This window comes from Notothenia rossii, assembly GCF_949606895.1.
Source record: "Notothenia rossii genome assembly, chromosome: 10".
Classification (NCBI taxonomy): Eukaryota; Metazoa; Chordata; class Actinopteri; order Perciformes; family Nototheniidae; genus Notothenia; species Notothenia rossii.
This window is the reverse complement of record NC_136908.1, coordinates 49,028,135-49,047,759: the sequence shown is the minus strand read 5'-3', so window position 1 is coordinate 49,047,759 and position 19,625 is coordinate 49,028,135. Positions and strand designations below refer to the sequence as shown.

Here is a 19,625-nt window from a genome sequence, read left to right as displayed (position 1 = left end):
AAACGCCATCCCTGTTTAAACCACGTCATGGATTATTTCTGAAATAGTATGGAGCTCAAATGCTTTTTCTCTTGCGGGTTTATCACAAGGTGAGTTCTTTTTTATTTCCTGCTTTTTAAACACACGTGCTCTACAGTACAGGTTACCTCTGAGTGTTAGCGAGGCTTGCTAATGTAATCAAAGATGAGATTACGTCCAAAACACGTCAGGCATTGTTTCTGATAGCAACTTTCTGTGGGTCCGCCGCCGATTTGACGTCAGATCGGCAGCAAATCTGTATCCGCTCGTTTGTACCCCCGTTTTTAAGAGATTTGGGTACGGAGGGAAAAGAGAGAGGGTTTTATTTTCTGATGCTGCGTGAGTTCCCCTGACACACCAGTGACACATATTTATGTATAAAAGACATCAAAAAGTGCATTTTGCATGATAGGTCCCCTTTAAAATCTGACAGTGGAGCATATGGTGGCTTCCATATTGGATCATCTTTACTTTGTTCACAAGAGGAGTCCATATGAACATCCCGCTGTTGTGATGATCACAAGTTGAGTGGAAGACGTGAACCACCTACAGTAAATGCAAGTATTGTTTATTCAACATTAACACACGTTTATTAGAAATAAACAGGTGTGGAAAGTGTGGAAAATGTGGGTGAGAGTGAGACGCTGTGTGGGATACATTGTTGAATCTATGCCTATAGCAGAGAGTGTGATTTAAAAGAATGCATGCACAGATCCAATGTTAATCCTGCTCCAGCTGCATGAAGACTGAGAAATCACCTTGAATAACATCATTTGAGTCAGCAACTTAATCCTACATAAGCACGTTGCATTCAGGGAAATGTAAGAGCCAGGTTCTGACCATGAGAGAGAATGCATGGAGTGAAAAAGACCATATCTTTGGTTCTGCCGCATAGATTTTATCCCTTTTTTAAGTGTCCACTGTTAGCCTAACATTTTTTTACAAATGTAGAACTAAACCAGTTGTGTTCTCCGGTTAGACAGACAAATTAATTGCCTGCATGAATTGATTTCCCCTTTTTTAAATCAGCACAACAGGCTATAACCATAACATTGACACATTATCAACGACCTCCTGAGGAAACAGCTGCTGCTGCTGCTGCTGCTGCCCTTATACCTCTGATCTACAGAGTTTACTGACACACTGTATTACAGTATGGTAACTAACTGTACAGCAGAAGAGCTCTCCAGAGGATTATAAACATAGCACATAAAATAATTGGACCTCCCCTGCCCTCATGTTCAGATCACGCTGCCTCAGCAGAGCAGCGTCTGAAGGATGCAGCTTACCGTTTCTTTGAGACCCGCACTGCCTGGTTTGAAAACAGATTCTACCCAGGGGGCATTGTAGAACTGAACTCCTCAAAAAAAGTGCAATAGCATTTGACAGAAAAATTAGCTTAATTTTCTAAAACTTCTCGTATTATTTATTTATATGGCAAGTTTGTGTTTTGTTATGCAATGCATTCTGGTCTCAATACTCCATCATCTTCAATAGCCAATCATGGAACACTGTAGCTTGTCAAACAGTCTTTAGTGTGGTGCAGAGCAGAAGCATACTGCATGTTCAGCAGTATTTGTGTGTGCGCTCAAAATAGCTGCCTGACAATAATTGTTCAATGAAGCACTGAGCTGAAAGACACTTAAACTCTGTGTAAAGCTGAGGGGAGGCTAATTTGAGCTCATCCCCATGAGGAACACCTCATATTATACACATAAGCATTTCATCCACATGTAATCATGATGCTTTCATTATTTTCTACTTTAACACAAAGCACTCTTTAGTTTGCAGTGGTGTACTGTAAGTACATTTGAGATACTTGTACCTTACTTACTTTTATTTTTGCTACTTCATACTTCTACTCCACTACAATTCAGAGCTAAATGGTGTACTTTTACTCCACTACCTTTATTTAATACCTTTAGTTTTGGATGAATGATGTGAAATATAATCAACTTTTAAATCAGACTTTAGTTCCACCTGGAGTAAATTCACAAGCTACAGTACCCTGCAGGATACAAAGTCATTCAAACTAGATGTACATGTACCAGCTTTGATAACACTTTAATGATCAATAACATAATCATAACATATATTATATATTATGCCGAAATGGGCGGATCTGCATTATTTAACTTTTTGTACTTTTTTAAATTACTTTTCTACTTTTACTTGAGTAACATTTTGATTGCAGGACTTTTAATTCAAACAAAGTATTTCTACACTCCGGTACTTCTACTTTTACTCAAGTAAAATATCTGAGTATACTTCTCCCACCTCTGGTATTTGCAGAGAATAATATGAAATGTTTTATTACCCAGAATTCTTGACTTTAAATCCAGTCCAAATAAGAGTTTGCAGCAGAGTAAATATCAAGCCCTGCATTTTCATTCAGTTCTCTCCCTCTGGAGTCCACTCGGACCAAAGGCTCGGACCTTTGGATCGATTCTATTTCTGCGTCCTGAAAGCGCTTCGGCCTGCTTCCACTCACACGACAACAAACACCCACAATGCACTCTTCCTCTCACTCAGCTCCCATAGCGATGCTACACACTGCAGGTTGTCAAGGCAACTGCATCACCGGCTGGTGAGTCACCTGTATGTTGCCATGGGAACTGCCTTGCTAGTGACACCCACTCCTTCCCCATAAACCCCCTTTTCGACAGCAGTGCAGGGAGGCTACTGTAGATGCTTTTGTGTATGTGTTCAATGCTCTGCTGTGATTGGCTGCAGGGTAGAGGAGAGTTGAGCTTATACAGTGTGGAGTTTGTGTGGAAGGTTAGCTGGTTTATTGCAAAGTGTCTTTTGGTAGAAAATTGCTCCACTGACGTAATTGAGCAGTGTGGGTGTTGTGTTTGTTCGCAGCTCTCTGAGCACTGTTACCTAGCCAAATGAGAGAAAAAGTGACACACACATGAAATGCTGGAGAGCCAAAGAGACTCAAATCAAAGAGCAGAGTCAGAGATTACATTAAGGGTGAAAGAGAACTCAAAGCATTTCTATATCATTGCTGAAAATGACAGAAATTCAGAATGTCTGGCAGGCTGCAGCACTGTGGTGTTGCAGAGAGACAGACCAGAAGGAAGGTGAGAAAGAGCCTGAGAGGGGGGGGGGGAGGCAGAGTCTTCGTCCTACAGTATAGAAAGTTTGAGGGGTCGATTCAGGCCAAGCCAGCTACATGAGAGCAGACCTGTGACGCAGCAGGAGCCAAAAATCCTGGATTTGTGCTTTGTGTCCAGACACATGTTGGGCTAATTGGACATGGCTGTGAGTCAGTCTGTCTCTGCCTCACTGAGGAGCATTTGATGATGAAGGAACACGGGGAAGAGGGATGAGATGAGAGGGAGAGGAAGAGTTGGTGCATTACACTGCAAAAAATCTCAACAAGTCGACTGATCCGTGATTTAGTCTTTAAATAACCCACGTGGCCGAGGTTTCATTGTGTAAGAAGAATGCAAATCAACATATCTTAAATGTCAACATTATGACCAGATGGCTCTTTTTTGCTGCAAGGTCAAGATGATTCATTTTAATGAGGAAAACAAAGAAGACACAGTGGTCGCAGATATAAATAGGATTTTTAGTAGGAAAAGTTAACTTAAGAAAAATGAAGACTGTTGCCGATGTGGTCATAAGGGTTTGGCCCCCTCCTGGCTTTTATACCCTGGAGCTTTCAGCAAAGGATCCACATCTGCAAAGTAACTTATAGTTCTACATAAATGTAGTTGAGTAAAAGTAAAAATATTTCCCTCCGAATTGTAGTGGATAAGAGGTACAAAGTAGCTTACAATAGAAATACTCAAGTAAAGTACCTCAGAATTCTACTTAAAGGTCCCATATTATACTATATTAGATATATATTGTAGGGCCATATCTATAAATAGCATGTCTCTGAAGTGTTTTGCTCAAAATGCCAAACAGATCACCCATTCTAGCCATCCCAAAAGTGCTGCATGTTGAACTTACCTCAGCAGAAATAGTCAGAAAGTTTGTCTGAAGGATTTGTGGAGATTTCTTCTTGTAGTGTGCCTGATCTCACCTGTGCTGTGCTGTCTGCTGCAGTCTCTCAGCGGAGGAAACGGAGACTCTACAGCGCTTTCTGAAGCTTCAGATAATCAGAGCAGCTTTATCAACATCCATCTGCTCACTGTCACTCATCCCCACCTATTCAGAAGCACTGGGGACCTGTTGTCAGTGAAACCAGCACCCCAAACAACTTCCTGCCCATTCATGTCTCTGCTTCTTCGAAACCTCTCTTCCTCTCACCATCCTTTTTATTTTACTTTCATCATCCTTCTCTTTTGTCATCCTGCAGTTGTGTGAGATCTTCCACAACCTGTTAAAGCAGTGTTCCACTTTTGACGCAGTTGTTTTCGTGACAGATCACATAGGAATGTTATGCTCGATATCCCATCGCACCATATGTCCTCTGACAGTGAATGAATGGAATTCTCTTCTTTGTAATGCGACACACGCTGAGCACAGACTTGTGTGCATAATCCCTTTACTCATTTTCTGCGTTAACTCAGGATTATTGTATTAGATGGATTCCTCTCTGATTGAATTTCCTTTGTTACAAATGAGGGAATCCATTTCTGCTGTAGCACTTGAATGCAGATACTTTTTGTGAGCTTGTGTCACGAGCATATAATTTATTCTATAAGATTGCAGTGTGAAAGAAACATCAGAATCAGAATATCTTTATTCGTCCCACAGAGGGGACATTTGCATTTGTTACAGCAAGAAAAGAGCCAAAGACAGCTTAATATTATCTAAGAAGCACACAATTTACAACACACACATCCTGTAACAGTTCTGAGATATAGCAGCCGGGTATATATTGCAGTTATTAACGGCATATATATATATATATATATATATATATACATTGCACATATTTCACATAATTGGTATTCAACAATGCATGTAAATCTCTAAGAAACCAAGTATATAGCTTTTGGTTTCAATTTTTCTCATCAAAACACCTTTTTCACTGATTTTTTAAATTCATGATAGCAGTAAAAGCAAAGGTTTAACGGATGACATTTAACATGAGTATATACTTCAGGTAGCTTAAAGGTCCCATGTCATGGCCATTTCTACTGATCATAATTCCATTGTTGAGGTCTACTAGAATAGATTTACATTGTTTCTCATACAGCATCTCTGTATAGTATGTGTATTCACTCTCTGTCCTAAACGGCTTGTTGGAGCTCCTGAGCTCCACTAGCACCGGCACCCCCAAACGCGGCGCACCTACAGTGTAAGCGTGCATAGTATGTGCAAGTAAAGATTGTTTATTCCATGTATATCCAGGAATTGCAGATTTTCTCTCCATTGTTCAATATCTTGATTTTAAAGCTTCAACCTGGATATTTCTGACACAAGTAAAGTCCTTCTCTACAAATAACTCAGCCTCTGAGATCCTGCAGTGTGCTGGAGAACAGCAGATCAGATGTTATAATCAGTTCTACCACAGAGGGTTTTCCAGCACAGCCTCCAGCTCTGACAGCCAGATTGCAGCGCCACAAAAGCTGTGCAGTCCAAATGTGATCCTTGAGATAGGAAGACGGCGGAGTGGCCTCTAGTCACGTATGGAGCAGACAGAAAGTGTAGAGCGTTGCCAAGCGGTTAGAGAAAAGTGCCCCTTTCTGCTATCGACTCACTCCTCTTGAGATAAACACACACTTGTCTGGAAGAGGTAAACAAGCCTACGTGCACAACATAAAACCACCAACCTGTGTACTCTCTGCAATCCTTTAAAAAGTCTTACATACTGTCATGCATATATCTGAACCTTCTTATCACAAAACTGTTTGATAGAACACTTGAATTTCCAATTTCTGTTAGCCATTACTGGACTTCTTCTGACTTTTTCATCGCTATTTACTTGATTTTTCTAGTTACTTGTTGACAGTGTAAAGGAATTTGTAAAACTAGAGTTGATACCTGTGCACCGCTAATGTATTAAACCTTTCTGCGTGTCCAGAGCTTTGATGCTTTCATATTTAGTCTACCAACTTACACACAGTCTATTCAGGGTGGTTATTATTAAATATTAAGTCCCTAATCATCATGTTCATTTTAATTAGCTGCAATATTATGGCTTTGTCACATCCATCAGAGCCATACTTAATCTGTGAATGAGTTCAGATTACTCAGTCTCAGGTCTGCACACCGCCCTGCCTCTACATGAAAGGTTTATGAACAAATGTCTCCTCACCTCCCCTCTCATATGAACCTCTTCTCTCTGGTGGATGGAGCTTTGATGTTGCTGTTTCATACTCCATTTATCCCCCCAGGCTCAGATGGGCTAATGGCAGTAGGTAGTGACCCCAGGACTTCACCATTAAGGAGGGTCGAAGCCCATTGACTTGTTGGAAGAGAAGCCGTGGAGCAGTTTCCTCTTTGACAGCCAGGAGAAATCAATGCGTGTGACTTGTGTGCACATAGTTTTACATTAGTTTGGATTTCAGTTTTGGAGTTTAGTTTACAATTTTAACATTATATTTGAATTTGTTTAATGGAATAGTCGTGTTTGCACTGTGGGGCATTTCTGACATAGGAGAAGTTTTATATAGGTTTTCATAAAGATTGGTCCTTTATTTTCTGACTTCCCTCCTTTGTTTTTGCCTCTCAGCCCCAGCCCATTGGTTTCTTTGAACGTCTCTTATTGTTACAGCCCGCCCCCCACTCCGTGGTAGTGGCTCGTTGTGAGACCCGCAACATAAAAGGAAACACACAAAACATCCAGTACTTAACAGTGATCATTTATTTAAATGTACAGCCGTTACTCACACAGGCCAACCGGCAAACGAAGAGGTCTGGAGGACTGGCCAAAAGAAACAAAAAGAAGGAGGGGGCCTGAGCCAGCCGTAGGACCCAGAGCTTCCCTCCCCTAACCAGAAATCTAACCAAAGCTACGAGAAACAAAATAAAGCCACGAAAACTAGACGACCAGGTCCTCCAGGATACACATCATAACACAGTAGCAAAGGGGTCTCCAGATCAGAAACAGCAGAGAGATCGTCCAGAGACAGAGTCTTCCGGCATAAGGATAGGCGACCGATCCTTCTCCTCCAGTCTTTCCTTATAGCCCGGCCGAGTGGAATCTAGGAACACCTGCGCAGAGGCGGAGCCAGGGGCAGACCAGGGAGACAGAAAACACAACAAGGAGGGGAGAACGTAACACTTATATAATGTTACATTTTAGAAACAGACTCAGTCATTCCCTCAAACATCTGGCCACTGTAGTTGCTGGCAAACACTTCTTAAACCGTAGTGAATAGTGCATTAGTGGGGGACAATTTTCTGCTCCGGATTTGGCGTTCTATTGATTATTTACGGCATCAGGACAATTCGTGAGGGATCGACGCGGAATATGTCACCCTGTGCAGCGATGTAGCTCCTTTAAGTGTTTTTGGTGGAGCGAAGTGAAAGTCTACGGCACAGAAGAATAAGATATATCAGGCTTTGTCTTTCAATTCAGTGTTATCCTCGGTCTTTCATAAAAGAAATAAAGAATACTGTTAACATTAGCCTTTAAAAAAAGATGTTATTCTTGGAAATGTAATGCTGGCAAAAACTTTAAAATCTCCCCACTGCAGATTTCTTTCAACTTTCTATGCCTTGTGAATATTTTATACAGTTCAGGATGAAACTAAGAATTTGAGACATTATGTGGCAACTGTAATAAGCCTCCCTGACATAGAAGATAATGTGTTTAGGACACACACACACACACACACACACACACACACACACACACACACACACACACACACACACACACACACACACACACACACACACACACACACACACATGAAATGTTACTTGTCAGAGTGGCATAGAGCAGAACTGACAGGCTAAAGAAACGTCAGGAATTGACAGTTCCCGTCTTGTTAGGCTGGGCGGGGGGAAGTGTGTGCAAGTGAACGCTTGCTCTCACCAAGTGTTCACTCACACACACTCCTCCTGCACACACTGCTGCATGCCTGCATTAACAAGCTGTGCAGTATGGAGCTATTTCAGGGTCATAAGTTTTGATCATTCAAAAAAAATACAATTTATTTGAAAGTTCAAGTTTTTATCCTGAACTTTGAAAAATACAATGATGTATTCAAAATAAAAAAAAGTATTTGAAATAATTTTTCAGGTTGAATATTATTTTGATTCAGTTCAGCAATGTTGCTTATATTGCTTGGGGGGGGGGGTCGGGGCTTACCATAGAGTAGTTTGGCATCCTGAGTGACAGGCTGTTAGAAAACGGAGACCAGCGTCAAAGTTCCGTTAAGCGAGCTGTTGAGCATCGTAGTTGGCAACAATCAAGTACAAATAAACTCTGTTATAATTCTATGGTTAGAATGTGAAATTACGTATCCGCAAGGAGCCAGCAGGTTGTTCTGGTGGACCTGACGCCATCCCCCGCTGTCTCACGGAGAGATACCGCAGGTCCTTCCTTCCTGCAGCGGTCAGACTATACAACCAGCACAGACCCTAGACCTGCACAAAACAACAAAGACTATAACACCTCTTGTTGATAAATACCAACTATGTGCAATATTTGCAGTATGTGCAATATATATATGCCGTTAAAAACTGTGCGATATATACCTGGCTGCTAAATCCGCAGAACTGTCACAGGGTGTGTATTATGTAAAATGTGTAACTTTGAAAATATATATAATTTCTTTTTTTAAAAATATTTAATACTTTTTGTATGCATGCTTAAGGTAACATTAAGCTGTCTTTGGCTCTTGTCTGCTGTAACAATGTAAATGTATCCCCTGTGGGACTAATAAAGGTATTCTGATTCTGATCGCAAAAACCAAGCCAATACTATGCTGCGTTCATGGAGCTACGTGGAAGTGGGGAAGGAAAACGCTTGATTGTGGATACGTGATTTCAGATTCTAGCACAGTTTATTGCTCTTATACCTTGATTGTTGCCAAATACGATGCTCAACAGCTCGCTTAACGGAATTTTGATGCTGGTATCAGTTTTGTTTACCACCAATCACGGGAGTATTGTGTATAGAAAGTGTGTAGTTGTATTTCTTGCGCTACCTAACATCCATGAAGGCATCATGACAGAGGGAGGGCTGTCACTCAGGATGCCAAACTACTCTTTGGCAAGCCCCGCCCCCCGAAGCAATATCAGGGTCAAAAGTCTGAAAGCGAAAAAAAAAGATCTGAAAGTGAAAAACGATCTGAAGGAGAAAAAAAGATTGAAACCTGAAAAAAAAGATTTGAAACTGAAAAAATAATTGTTTTGAATCTGAAAACGTAAAATCTGAAACTGAAAAAAACAAGTATTCAAATTTGTATAAGTGATATACGAAAAAAAATATTTTATAAAAAAAAATTGCTGAACTGAATCAAAATAATATTCAACCTGAAAAATTATTTCAAATACTTTTTTTTGTTTTGAATACAACATTGTATTTTTCAAAGTTCAGGATGAAAACTTGGACTTTCAAATAAATTGTATTTTTTTGAATGATCAAAACTTATGACCCTGAAATAGCTCCATAGTGCAGCTGCTCTCGAAAGTAGACAAAGATATGTTTGTGCTAATCTGTGCATCTCACTGTACCGGACAATCACTCTACTGTTCTGATGTGTGCTGGCATACAAAGAATATCTGAATCCTGTGAAAGCTGTTAAAGCATTTCAAAGATTCACTTTTTCCCAGAAGGCATGTCTGATTCTACACACACATGAACCCGGGTTGTAATCCATTACAATGAGTAGTTACCTGTAAAAAAAGGTAATAAGTAACCTAATCTGCGTAACAAAATATAAAGTAATGTGACTTTTGGATTACCTCAATATCAAATGCAATTCAAATCAATTAAAGACAAAAAACATAACATTAAGATGTGTTTTACTTAAGTGTAATATGTAAGATACCAGAACAATGTGACCAAGAAAAGAAGAAACCAAGATAATTAGGATCAAAAATGATTTTATTTGTTGGAAATAATGTGTTTTCATTGTAGCCTATATACCAACAATGGAACAGATGAGCACATACTACAGTTTAAAAACAGAAATAAAATCTGAGCTGACAGACAGTTTGATACACACGGTTAAGCTCGCACGCACGCATGCACGCACGCATGCACGCACGCATGCACGCACGCACGCACGCGCACACACACACACACACACTGTATGAACATATAGGTCCACTTACTGAATTAAAAACAGAACAAATGAACCAAAGAAAGTGCAAACTATACTACTGTAACCCTTACCCTAACCCACACTTAAAGTATTAGCCTATAGTACAGTTTACAAAGAACAAAACACTATGTTATTTTTCGTTTTCTACTATCATTATAATCCTGCAATTTTTAGAAATGTATCAGTAAGGCTTTTTTGAATGTAACTGTAAGGGAATACAGTTTTTTTTTTTACAATTGTTTTAGTCCTGATTGAGTAATGCCGTTACATATAATTCATTACTGCCCCAGACTAAACCTGAACATATGGATGCTCAGGTATTTTACCCCACAGTTATCACTTCTATACACTCGTGCATTTGTAGACACCTTTATATGCACACTCATACACAAACACAGATACCCTTTGGAAAAGAGGCTGAGGCTTTCCCAGGAGTGAGATCAGAGCAGATCTAAAGGTAAAGCACACACACAACTGACTTCCATCATCACAGCCTCAGTGTTGACAGGCTTATTTACTCAATACGACAAATCCTCAGTCTATATATATCCCTCTGTTGCATCCTTCCTCTCTTCCCTCTTTTTCTCATTCTTCCTGCTTTTGTTTTATCTATTTACGCCCACGCCCAATCACTATTTCAGCTCCAGGCAGCTCTTTATGATTTGGGTCTATTTGTGTGTGTCTTTGCCTGGAGCTGTGTGTTTTTGCAAAACCCAAGGAAAATTCTACCTGCGTCTGTGTTTGTGCGCACACACACACACACACACACACACACACACACACACACACACACACACACACACACACACACACACACACACACACACACACACACACACACACACACACACACACACACACACACAGTTAATCAGTGGCGTTCTCATCACATTTAAAGGTCACATGTCATGCTTTTCCGGTTATTACCCATCCCCTTGTGTGTTATGAAGGTTTTTATGCATGTAAACGGTGTGAAGAGTCAAAACCCTCAAAGTACACCCTGTAGCGAGTAAAACTCTAAAACAGAAAATACCTCCCCAAAACCCCTCGTTGGTGAAACGTCATCATGACGTCATCATCCATTTGATTCTTCCGGGTACGTGCTTACGAAAGCACGTTCCCGGAACTAAATGGGCCAATCCGTGGAGCCGTTACGTTACGTCCGCGGAGCCGTTATGTTAAGCCCCCGCTGATTGGTCCAAATTGACCAATCCACACACACACACACTCAGTGCAGGCAGCTCTGCTGATCTCTCCTCCCTGCTGCAGGCTGATAACAGCCAGTTGGGATCGCGCGAAATTCTCTCTGCAGACCCATTCTCACGGCGTTTATCAACCTATAAACCTTTTTCTTACTCAATATCAAGCCACACTTATTGTTTTTATTTCGGCTGTGACTTTGTGTGTGTTCAGGTTGAGTTTGGCTGTGTTTGGCTGTGCATTGCTAAACAAGGAAATCACGGAGGGAGGGGGGGGGAGCTGCAGCGAGCCGTTTAGTGGAGAAAGTGAATACTGCTGAATACACATACTTTACAGAGATGCTGTATGCGAAACCAATGTGAGTTTGGAAAATTGCACAGTATTTTTCTATTTTAGTATACCTCAACAATGGAATTATGATCAGTGGAAATGACCATGACATGTGACCTTTATCTCTCATTACCCCTCTCTGTCTCTCACACACACACACACACACACACACACACACACACACACACACACACACACACACACACACACACACACACACACACACACACACACACACACACACACACACACACACATACACATACACATACACACACACACAGAATTTCACTGACGATAGTGAGAGACTGCCGTCACTCCTGAATTCAGGAGACTTGAAAATAGGTCAGAGCAGTGCTGTAATGTGGTGTCATTTTCCCTGAAGGACTGAGTGATTGTCTGTGTGTGTCCCTGCATTTGAAAATAAAGGTATGATGAAAAATGTTGGCAAATTCTGACACATGAGCATACTGTATGCCATTAGTTTTACAGAACCTTGATGGTTGTTATTTTATTCTCTGTATTGAAAAGTGAGTCAGCATAGCCTCCAATGTCCTTGTACAAGTCGAACACGTTTCCCAGCAAATTGTTACTGTTGTCAAATTATACTTTACAGACCCATAAGAGATTAATGATCTAGCGTAGACAAGTGTCAAAGTTGCAAACAAACAAAATATAAAAATGTAATGACACAAGATTAAGTATTTTTATTTCATAGCCAGGTTTCCAAAAATGCTGCCAACTAGGGAAAAACATTTTGAAAGAGTTTTTGACACAAGCAAAGATTTGATTGGCACTAAAGGAGAAGCTCTTTTTCAGTCATCTCATTAGTTATTGATTCATAATGATCAACCAACAAATAAGGAGCAGATCATTATTAGAGAAAGGAACAGTGGCACGTCTTTGATCATTTTCTGGGAGTTTTTACACCTGAATTAGATTGTTAATGTTACAGTTAAAGGGTCCATATTAGGCTTTTTTGGGTTTTCCCTTTCGTATGGTGTTTTATATAGGTTTTAGTGCAAGTAAATGGTCTGCAAAGGCTAAAATGCCACATTTGCCCCCAGAGGAAGTTTTTAGGGCCCGAAACAACTCGATTAGACTCCATTGATTACTTCCGCTACATGATGACATCACTATGTAACACACACCCTTTTATTGGCTAGCACTCTTACACATTGTATGTGATAGACTAAGTGGTGGGGCATCTCTAAGTAGTTTGCCTGCCAACCAATCAGAGCAGACTGGGCTCTGGTTTCAGACAGAGGGTGAACAGAGGTGCTGCAGCACAGGCAGTATGAGAAAAATAAAGAGCTTTTTGAACATTAAAGCATGGAGACATGTCACAAGAGGCACAACATACTAATATGTACCAGAAAATGAGCATAATAGAACCCTTTAAATAACGTAAAGATGTTGGCTTGTTCAAGTATTTTTAGACCTAGTAATCTTCCTCATGTATGAAGTATTTAAATATGACTACTAAGCATCCATGTTTTTTTTCATCCAATTTAAGAATGTAATCGGAAACATCTTTGCAAGTTAAATGTAAAGGGGCTGCCATGTGATTAAATAAAAGGAAACTGTCAATTAGCACTTTCTATCATAATCAAAAACATCATCAATGGCCAAACTGTGTGGCTTTGTTCTCTTTGAGTAGTCGGAAGACGATTTGTGGGAGTTGTGAAAAATCACACCTTGTACTACATTCAAAGTGAAAAGTTTTGGTTTGAAATTAGATAACGGTTCATTCATACACACTGCATCTTTATAATGCATCCTTTAGTTCTGCATCCATGTGTGTCAGCAACAACAGCATGTTAGTCAAGGTGTGTGTCCTCTGGCTGATTAAGACGGATGCTCCTTTCTTCAGAAATGTAATTCAGGCTACTTCAGCACCTCTCTTGTCTTCCCTTCGTCTTCTTCTTGTGTTTTTCCCTCTGCCCTTTGTTAAATGATCATGCGCTGGGAGAATGAGTTCTGACACTTGGTTCTGCACCCTGCCACATACACACTAATTTGTATCTCACCTCTGAGAAACTGAGAATCATGAAGCTGCACTGGCTGCCATCAGATGTGTGGATGCTTCTGACACTTGTTACATTTATAGAATACTCTCCTCACCTCTCTCTCATATTCACACATCTTTGTGATTTCACGATTAGGCAAGTGACAAATTGGGTGTTGAGTTTAAATTTTTTATTTCTCACTTTTCCAAAAAGAAATGTGTAATTTAATGCCAAAATTACATAAAAGTTACTTTACTGGTGCAACTCTATAGTAGGCCAAAATCATCTTCTATCATAACTGAAGGGAACGGGAAACATTAAAACAGTTATAATGATGCAACACAAAGCTAACTAGCTTTGTGTTACTTACGTAACCCCAGTTCTCAGAGTAACATGAAGTGAGATGTCTCACTATGGGATGCGCCTCAACGCGTATGCAAACAGAAGCATCAATCTCATTACGCCAATCCTGATTGGCTGGTGATCTTGACGTCTACGTCAGGGAATCAACCCACCCTATAAGTAGCTTGCGCTACGACGCAGCGTCATTCAAAAATAAGCACCTCTTCTCGCTTCGCCTTAGCAAGAAGGGCCGTCTGGTGAGACATCTCACTTCATGTTACTCTGAGAACTGGGGTTACGTAAGTAACCTATAGTTCTCATTCGTAACACTCCGTTCGATGTCTAACTATGGGATATTGAAACTCCCGTATTGCTAGACATGCTTATCTCGAAAATCACCAAAACAACCAGAACTTAACAGGTAGAACCCTGTCTCAACACGGGGCCCAGCACTGCGCGGGCCACACTTGGAGCAGAGACATCTAGACTGTAAAAGCGGACAAAAGTGAGCGGTGAGGACCAGCTCGCTGCTGCACAAATGTCTCGGATGGAAACACCCTTGAACAAAGCCCAGGATGTAGCCAGTCCACGAGTAGAATGAGCACACAGGCCCGTTGGTGCCTGCAAACCCTGACTCGTATAAGCCAGAGCAATCGCTTCCACAATCCAGTGGGAGAACCGTTGCCTGGTAACGGGCTTGCCCTTCTGAGGGTTAGCCCAGGATATAAAGAGTTGGTCATTGCAACGAAACTCTTTTAACCTGTCTATATAGGTGCGTAAAGCACGAACTGGACACAGCAAATTCGGCCGCTGTTCCTCAGAGGAACACAGCGGCGGAGGAAATGCCACAATGTCAATGGGGGTACATGAGCCAACCACCTTAGGTATAAAGGCACGATTGGGCTTCAGCAACACTCTCGTTTGCCCCGGGGCAAACTGAGTGCATGAAGGATGTACAGAGAGCGCATGAATGTCACTGACAAGCGTGGCAGTAGCTGATATATATCCGCCAGCCAGTACATTGCAGGCCAGTGCGGAGCTATCAGGATCAGTGTGTGGCGTTGTTCTCTCACTCTGGCCAGAGTTGGGGGTATCAGAGCCAGGGGTGGGAACGCGTACAGAAGGACCGGAGGCCAAACGTGCGCGAGCGTGTCCACGCCTAACGCACCCACAGCTGACTCAAAACCATTGGATGTAGAGTCCAGTCTGCTTATAGTGGTGCACCTCTGGACAGCAGGTCTGCCCCGAGGTTCATCACTCCTGGTACGTGCGTCGCTCTCAGAGAGAGGAGACGTCCGCAGCTCCATAAGATCAGTTTGCGTGCCAGCATGTGTAACTGGAGAGAACGCAAACCCCCTTGGCGGTTTATATACGATATTGTGGTCGTGTTGTCTGTCCTCACGAGGACATGATGTCCTCTGAGAAAAGGCAGAAAGCGTTTTAGGGTGAGGAACACCGCTAAAAGCTCCAGATAATTTATGTGTGACCGTTGGAGGTCTCTGCTCCAGAGACCCCTCACAGGTCGACCTTCGTATATACCCCCCCAGCCCGTCAGACATGCGTCTGTGGTGACCACCTTCCGCGATAGGACAGCACCCATAGGCACGTCCCGTACTAGAAAAGTCGGGTGTAGCCAGTGGCACAGTGCCATTACGCATTTCATAGTGACTATCACTCTCCGCGCGCCATGACGCGCGGGGTCCAGTCTGAGGGCAGCTACCCAGCGCTGAACTCCCTCATGTGTAAGCGTCCCAGTCGTACCACCAGGATGGCTGACGCCATGAGCCCCAGTAACCATGGACATGATCTGAAGAGAACATATTTGCGTAGCCGGAAATGAGCGAGTCAAGCTCTGAAGGCTTTCACTCTTTCTGCTGACAGGCAGGCTGTAAAGGGCACCGAATTCAGGTGTAGGCCCAGGAAGAGTACAGTCTGGGCTGGGGACAACATGCTCTTTTCTGTGTTTATTACGAAACCCAGGTCGAGTAGGTGTTTTACGAGGACATTCGTCTGCGTAATAACCTCTTGCTCCGACTGTGCGAGAAGCAGCCAGTCGTCCAGATAAGTTGCCAGGCGAATACCCTGTTGTCTTAACGGGGCTATTGCGGCTTCCGTACACCGTACAAACACTCGCGGGCTGAGAGACAGACCGAAGGGAAGGACTCTGTACTCGTAACAGACACCCTGAAAGGCGAACCTCAGATATTTCCTGTGTGGGTAATATACTGGGATGTGGAAATACGCATCTTTCAGGTCGACTGATGTGAACCAGTCGTTTTGGCGCACGAGACGCAACAGAGATGTGTGAGTGAGCATTCTGAATTTGTATCTTTTGAGATATTTGTTCAGAGCTCTCAAATCTAGGCCGAATTACGTTCCCTCCCCGTTTGGGAACGAGGAAATACTTAAAAGCCGCTCTGACTATCGATATAGCCTTCTTTTCTAGTAGCGAGAAAATCTCTTGCTCTAGAATATGGGCCGACTCTCCCCGAGCTTGTGAATACAGAATGCCCGAGAAGCGAGAGGGGGTGACAGCGAATTGGAGCCTGTATCCCCGTGTTACTGTCTTGAAAACCCAAGCAGAATCTGTGAGCATCTTCCATTTTTCACTTCTCAAAGCGAGCGGAGATGTCACATCTCTGTCGTCTGCCCTCTGTGTCTTTATTTGTTGTGTTATGGGGCCCTCTAGTGTCTGAACACGGTGGTACCCCAGGTTGACAACCCCGGCCGACACTGCGCATGCGCGTGGCGGTGGTTCCTTCACAATCCCGTCTAATGTCCGCCTTTTGAGAGAGGCCGTAGCCGCTCTCAAAAGAGGGGTAGACAACAGACTGTTTATTGTTTTTATTGTTTTACTTTTCATTTTTATTGACTGCGCCCTTGGTTTCAAGCCTGGAAACGACAGTGGAAAATGATTTATTAGGAAACAATAATGATGACATGTGTTTGTGTGACTTAAACAGGCAGTGGAACTTGTTGTCTTTGATGTTAAGTCCAATTCCCTTATAGCACGAACTTGAGGATGACGTTCTGGCATCACTCGAGGCGGCGGGAAGATGGGGGCATGGTGGCACCCCGAAAACACATGAGCATCTAACACTGGAACGTGTTCTGGAGCTGGGGAACAGGGAACTTCCAGCTCCAGGAGAGGAGAGGAGAGGAGGCTGTCAGGCTGCCCGCTTCTTCTTCCTCGCCTGGTGGCTGAAAACCTGGGTCGGCTGTGCCTGAGCGGCAGCTACCGGAACCGGAGATTTTCGTGGCCAGCTCATCCTCGCCTCGTGCCTGGGCTTGGGACCCGGGACGGGCTGTGGTCTCTGCTGCTTCGGTATCTTGAACCGGGCAGGACGTGAGGCAGCTTGAGTGAAGGCCTGCCGCGGGACCGTTGAAGGTGGCGGCTGTACCCTTCGGGGGAGACAGAGGTGGAGAGCCTCGTCTTCCTTTTTTTTGATTCGCATCTCAGCTGCATCGAAGCTAGATATTGAGCCCCAGCCTGACACAGCGTGGGACTCAATCTCTGCGGCGGACGCCACCATGTCTTGATTGCCGGCTGGCGAATCAGCGGACATGAGGGGGTCCTGTCCCGACAAGCTAGCTTGGCGTACTAGCCGTCAGCGGAGGCTCTTAATGGTGAAGCGGGCACAATGCCCGCACGAGCCGGGGTTATCGATAGCCTCCTGGGCGTGTTCCAGCCCGAGGCAGGACGAGCAGACCTGGTGTGAGTCTGTGCCTGAGATCTTAAACCCGCAGCTGCATAGCCGAGCCTCCAAGTCCCTGACTCCTCTGGTGTGAGGGAGAGAAGGGTCATTCTTCATTCGCCGGGGTGTCGGCGTGGAGTGGACACGCTAGTAACAGGTACGTTACTGAGAAAAAAATCCAACGATGTCGTTAATCCGAAAGGAAAAAGCGACGGTGCAGATTTGATTCTTTAAAGAATATTAACTGGTGTGTTAATACCTTTTTTGATCTCCGTCTCCTCTGGTGTGAGAGAGAAAAGAGAATGCCTCGCTACCGTGGTGTCGGTGTGGAGGGAAGAAAAGCTAGCAACAGGTATGTTACTAGCTTGAAGAAAAAATCAAACCTTACCGTAATTTCGACAGAAAGAAACGGCGAGGCAGATTACAATATTAACTGGTGTGTTAATATTGTTCAGTCTTCTTGCAAAGCAAAAAAGTGACCGGCTAGCGCCCGTCGACCGAATGTTAGCTTTGGGTTCAGTCTGTGGACCGTTAAGCTAGCCCGGCTACTGATCATTCGAGATGTGCTCTGAAGCGAGAAGAGGTGTTTGAATGACGCTGTGTCGTAGCGCAAGCTACTTATAGGGTGGGTGGATTCCCTGAGGTAGTCGTCAAGATCACCAGCCAATCAGGATTGGCGTAATGAGATTGATGCTTCTGTTTGCATACGCGTTGAGACGCATCCCATAGTGAGACATCGAACGGAGTGTTATGAATGAGAACTGGGATAATGTGGCTTAAGTTGTGCTTTTTTTGGAACTCATAAATAGTTTTCCAGCTTCATTACTTTTTTAGTTTTGTTAAAATGCCTGAAAATAAACTAGAGGCCATCCAACGTCTATCTGATTTGTCCCTCTGCTGTTGTGGAATCCACTTCAAGACACTGGTACTTGCGTACCATGCTGTGAATGGATCTGGCCCTTCCTACATCCAGCACATGGTTAAACTGTACACCCCAACGCGTGCACTCCGCTCTGCATCAGCCAAACAGCTCGCTGCACCCGCACTGCGAAGGGGACCCAAGTTCCCATCAGCAAAAACACATGGATTTGCTATCCTGGCTCCTAAATGGTGGAATGAGCTCCCCATTGACATCAGGACAGCAGAAAGCTTACACATCTTCCGGCGCAGACTGAAAACTCATCTCTTTCGACTCCACTTCGAGCGATAGAATTACTAACAAAGCACTTATATACTAACAATTTTTGAAGCCAGTACTGTCGTAAGCAAGCTAAGTTGACCTCATAGCTGTAGTTACTTTACAGATGTATGTTAATGTTAATAGAAAAATATAAATAACAAGTTAATGATGATGTATTTTTCTTATTTAAGCATATAAAGTTATTTAAATTTGCTCAGCTTTTCTCAGCTTCAACAATTTAGCAGTGAGATGTTTATTTTGAAATGACTCATTACTATACTATGCAGGACTATGATCACCAAATTAAGTGCAATTTTGATGTACTTTTACTTTGCTACTTCGTACTTCTATATCCTATTAAATTTCAGAGGTAAATAGAATCAGAATCAGAAACGGGTTTATTGCCAGGTAGGTTCACCCATACGAATTTGACTTGATGTCATGGTGCATACATAAAATATAAAACAATCTCCATACAAAACAAAAAATCTTTAAGGACACTGTAATAAAATATAGTTAAATAGCAATAAAATTAAGCAGTAATTTACAACGAAATGGAATGCAATGAGTTATAGAATATAGAATATGAAATAAGAATATGTGCAGTAAGCAGTTATTTTACTCCTACATTTTACAGATTTGGATTAATGATGTAAAATAT

At 42.6% G+C, this 19,625-nt stretch overlaps 1 protein-coding gene across 4 annotated transcripts in view; it reads left to right on the top strand.

Moving 5' to 3' along the window:
• The window catches only part of anks1b (ankyrin repeat and sterile alpha motif domain containing 1B), a 212,451-nt gene that overhangs the window by 105,321 nt on the left and 87,505 nt on the right, over nucleotides 1-19,625 (top strand). The window lies entirely within an intron of this gene.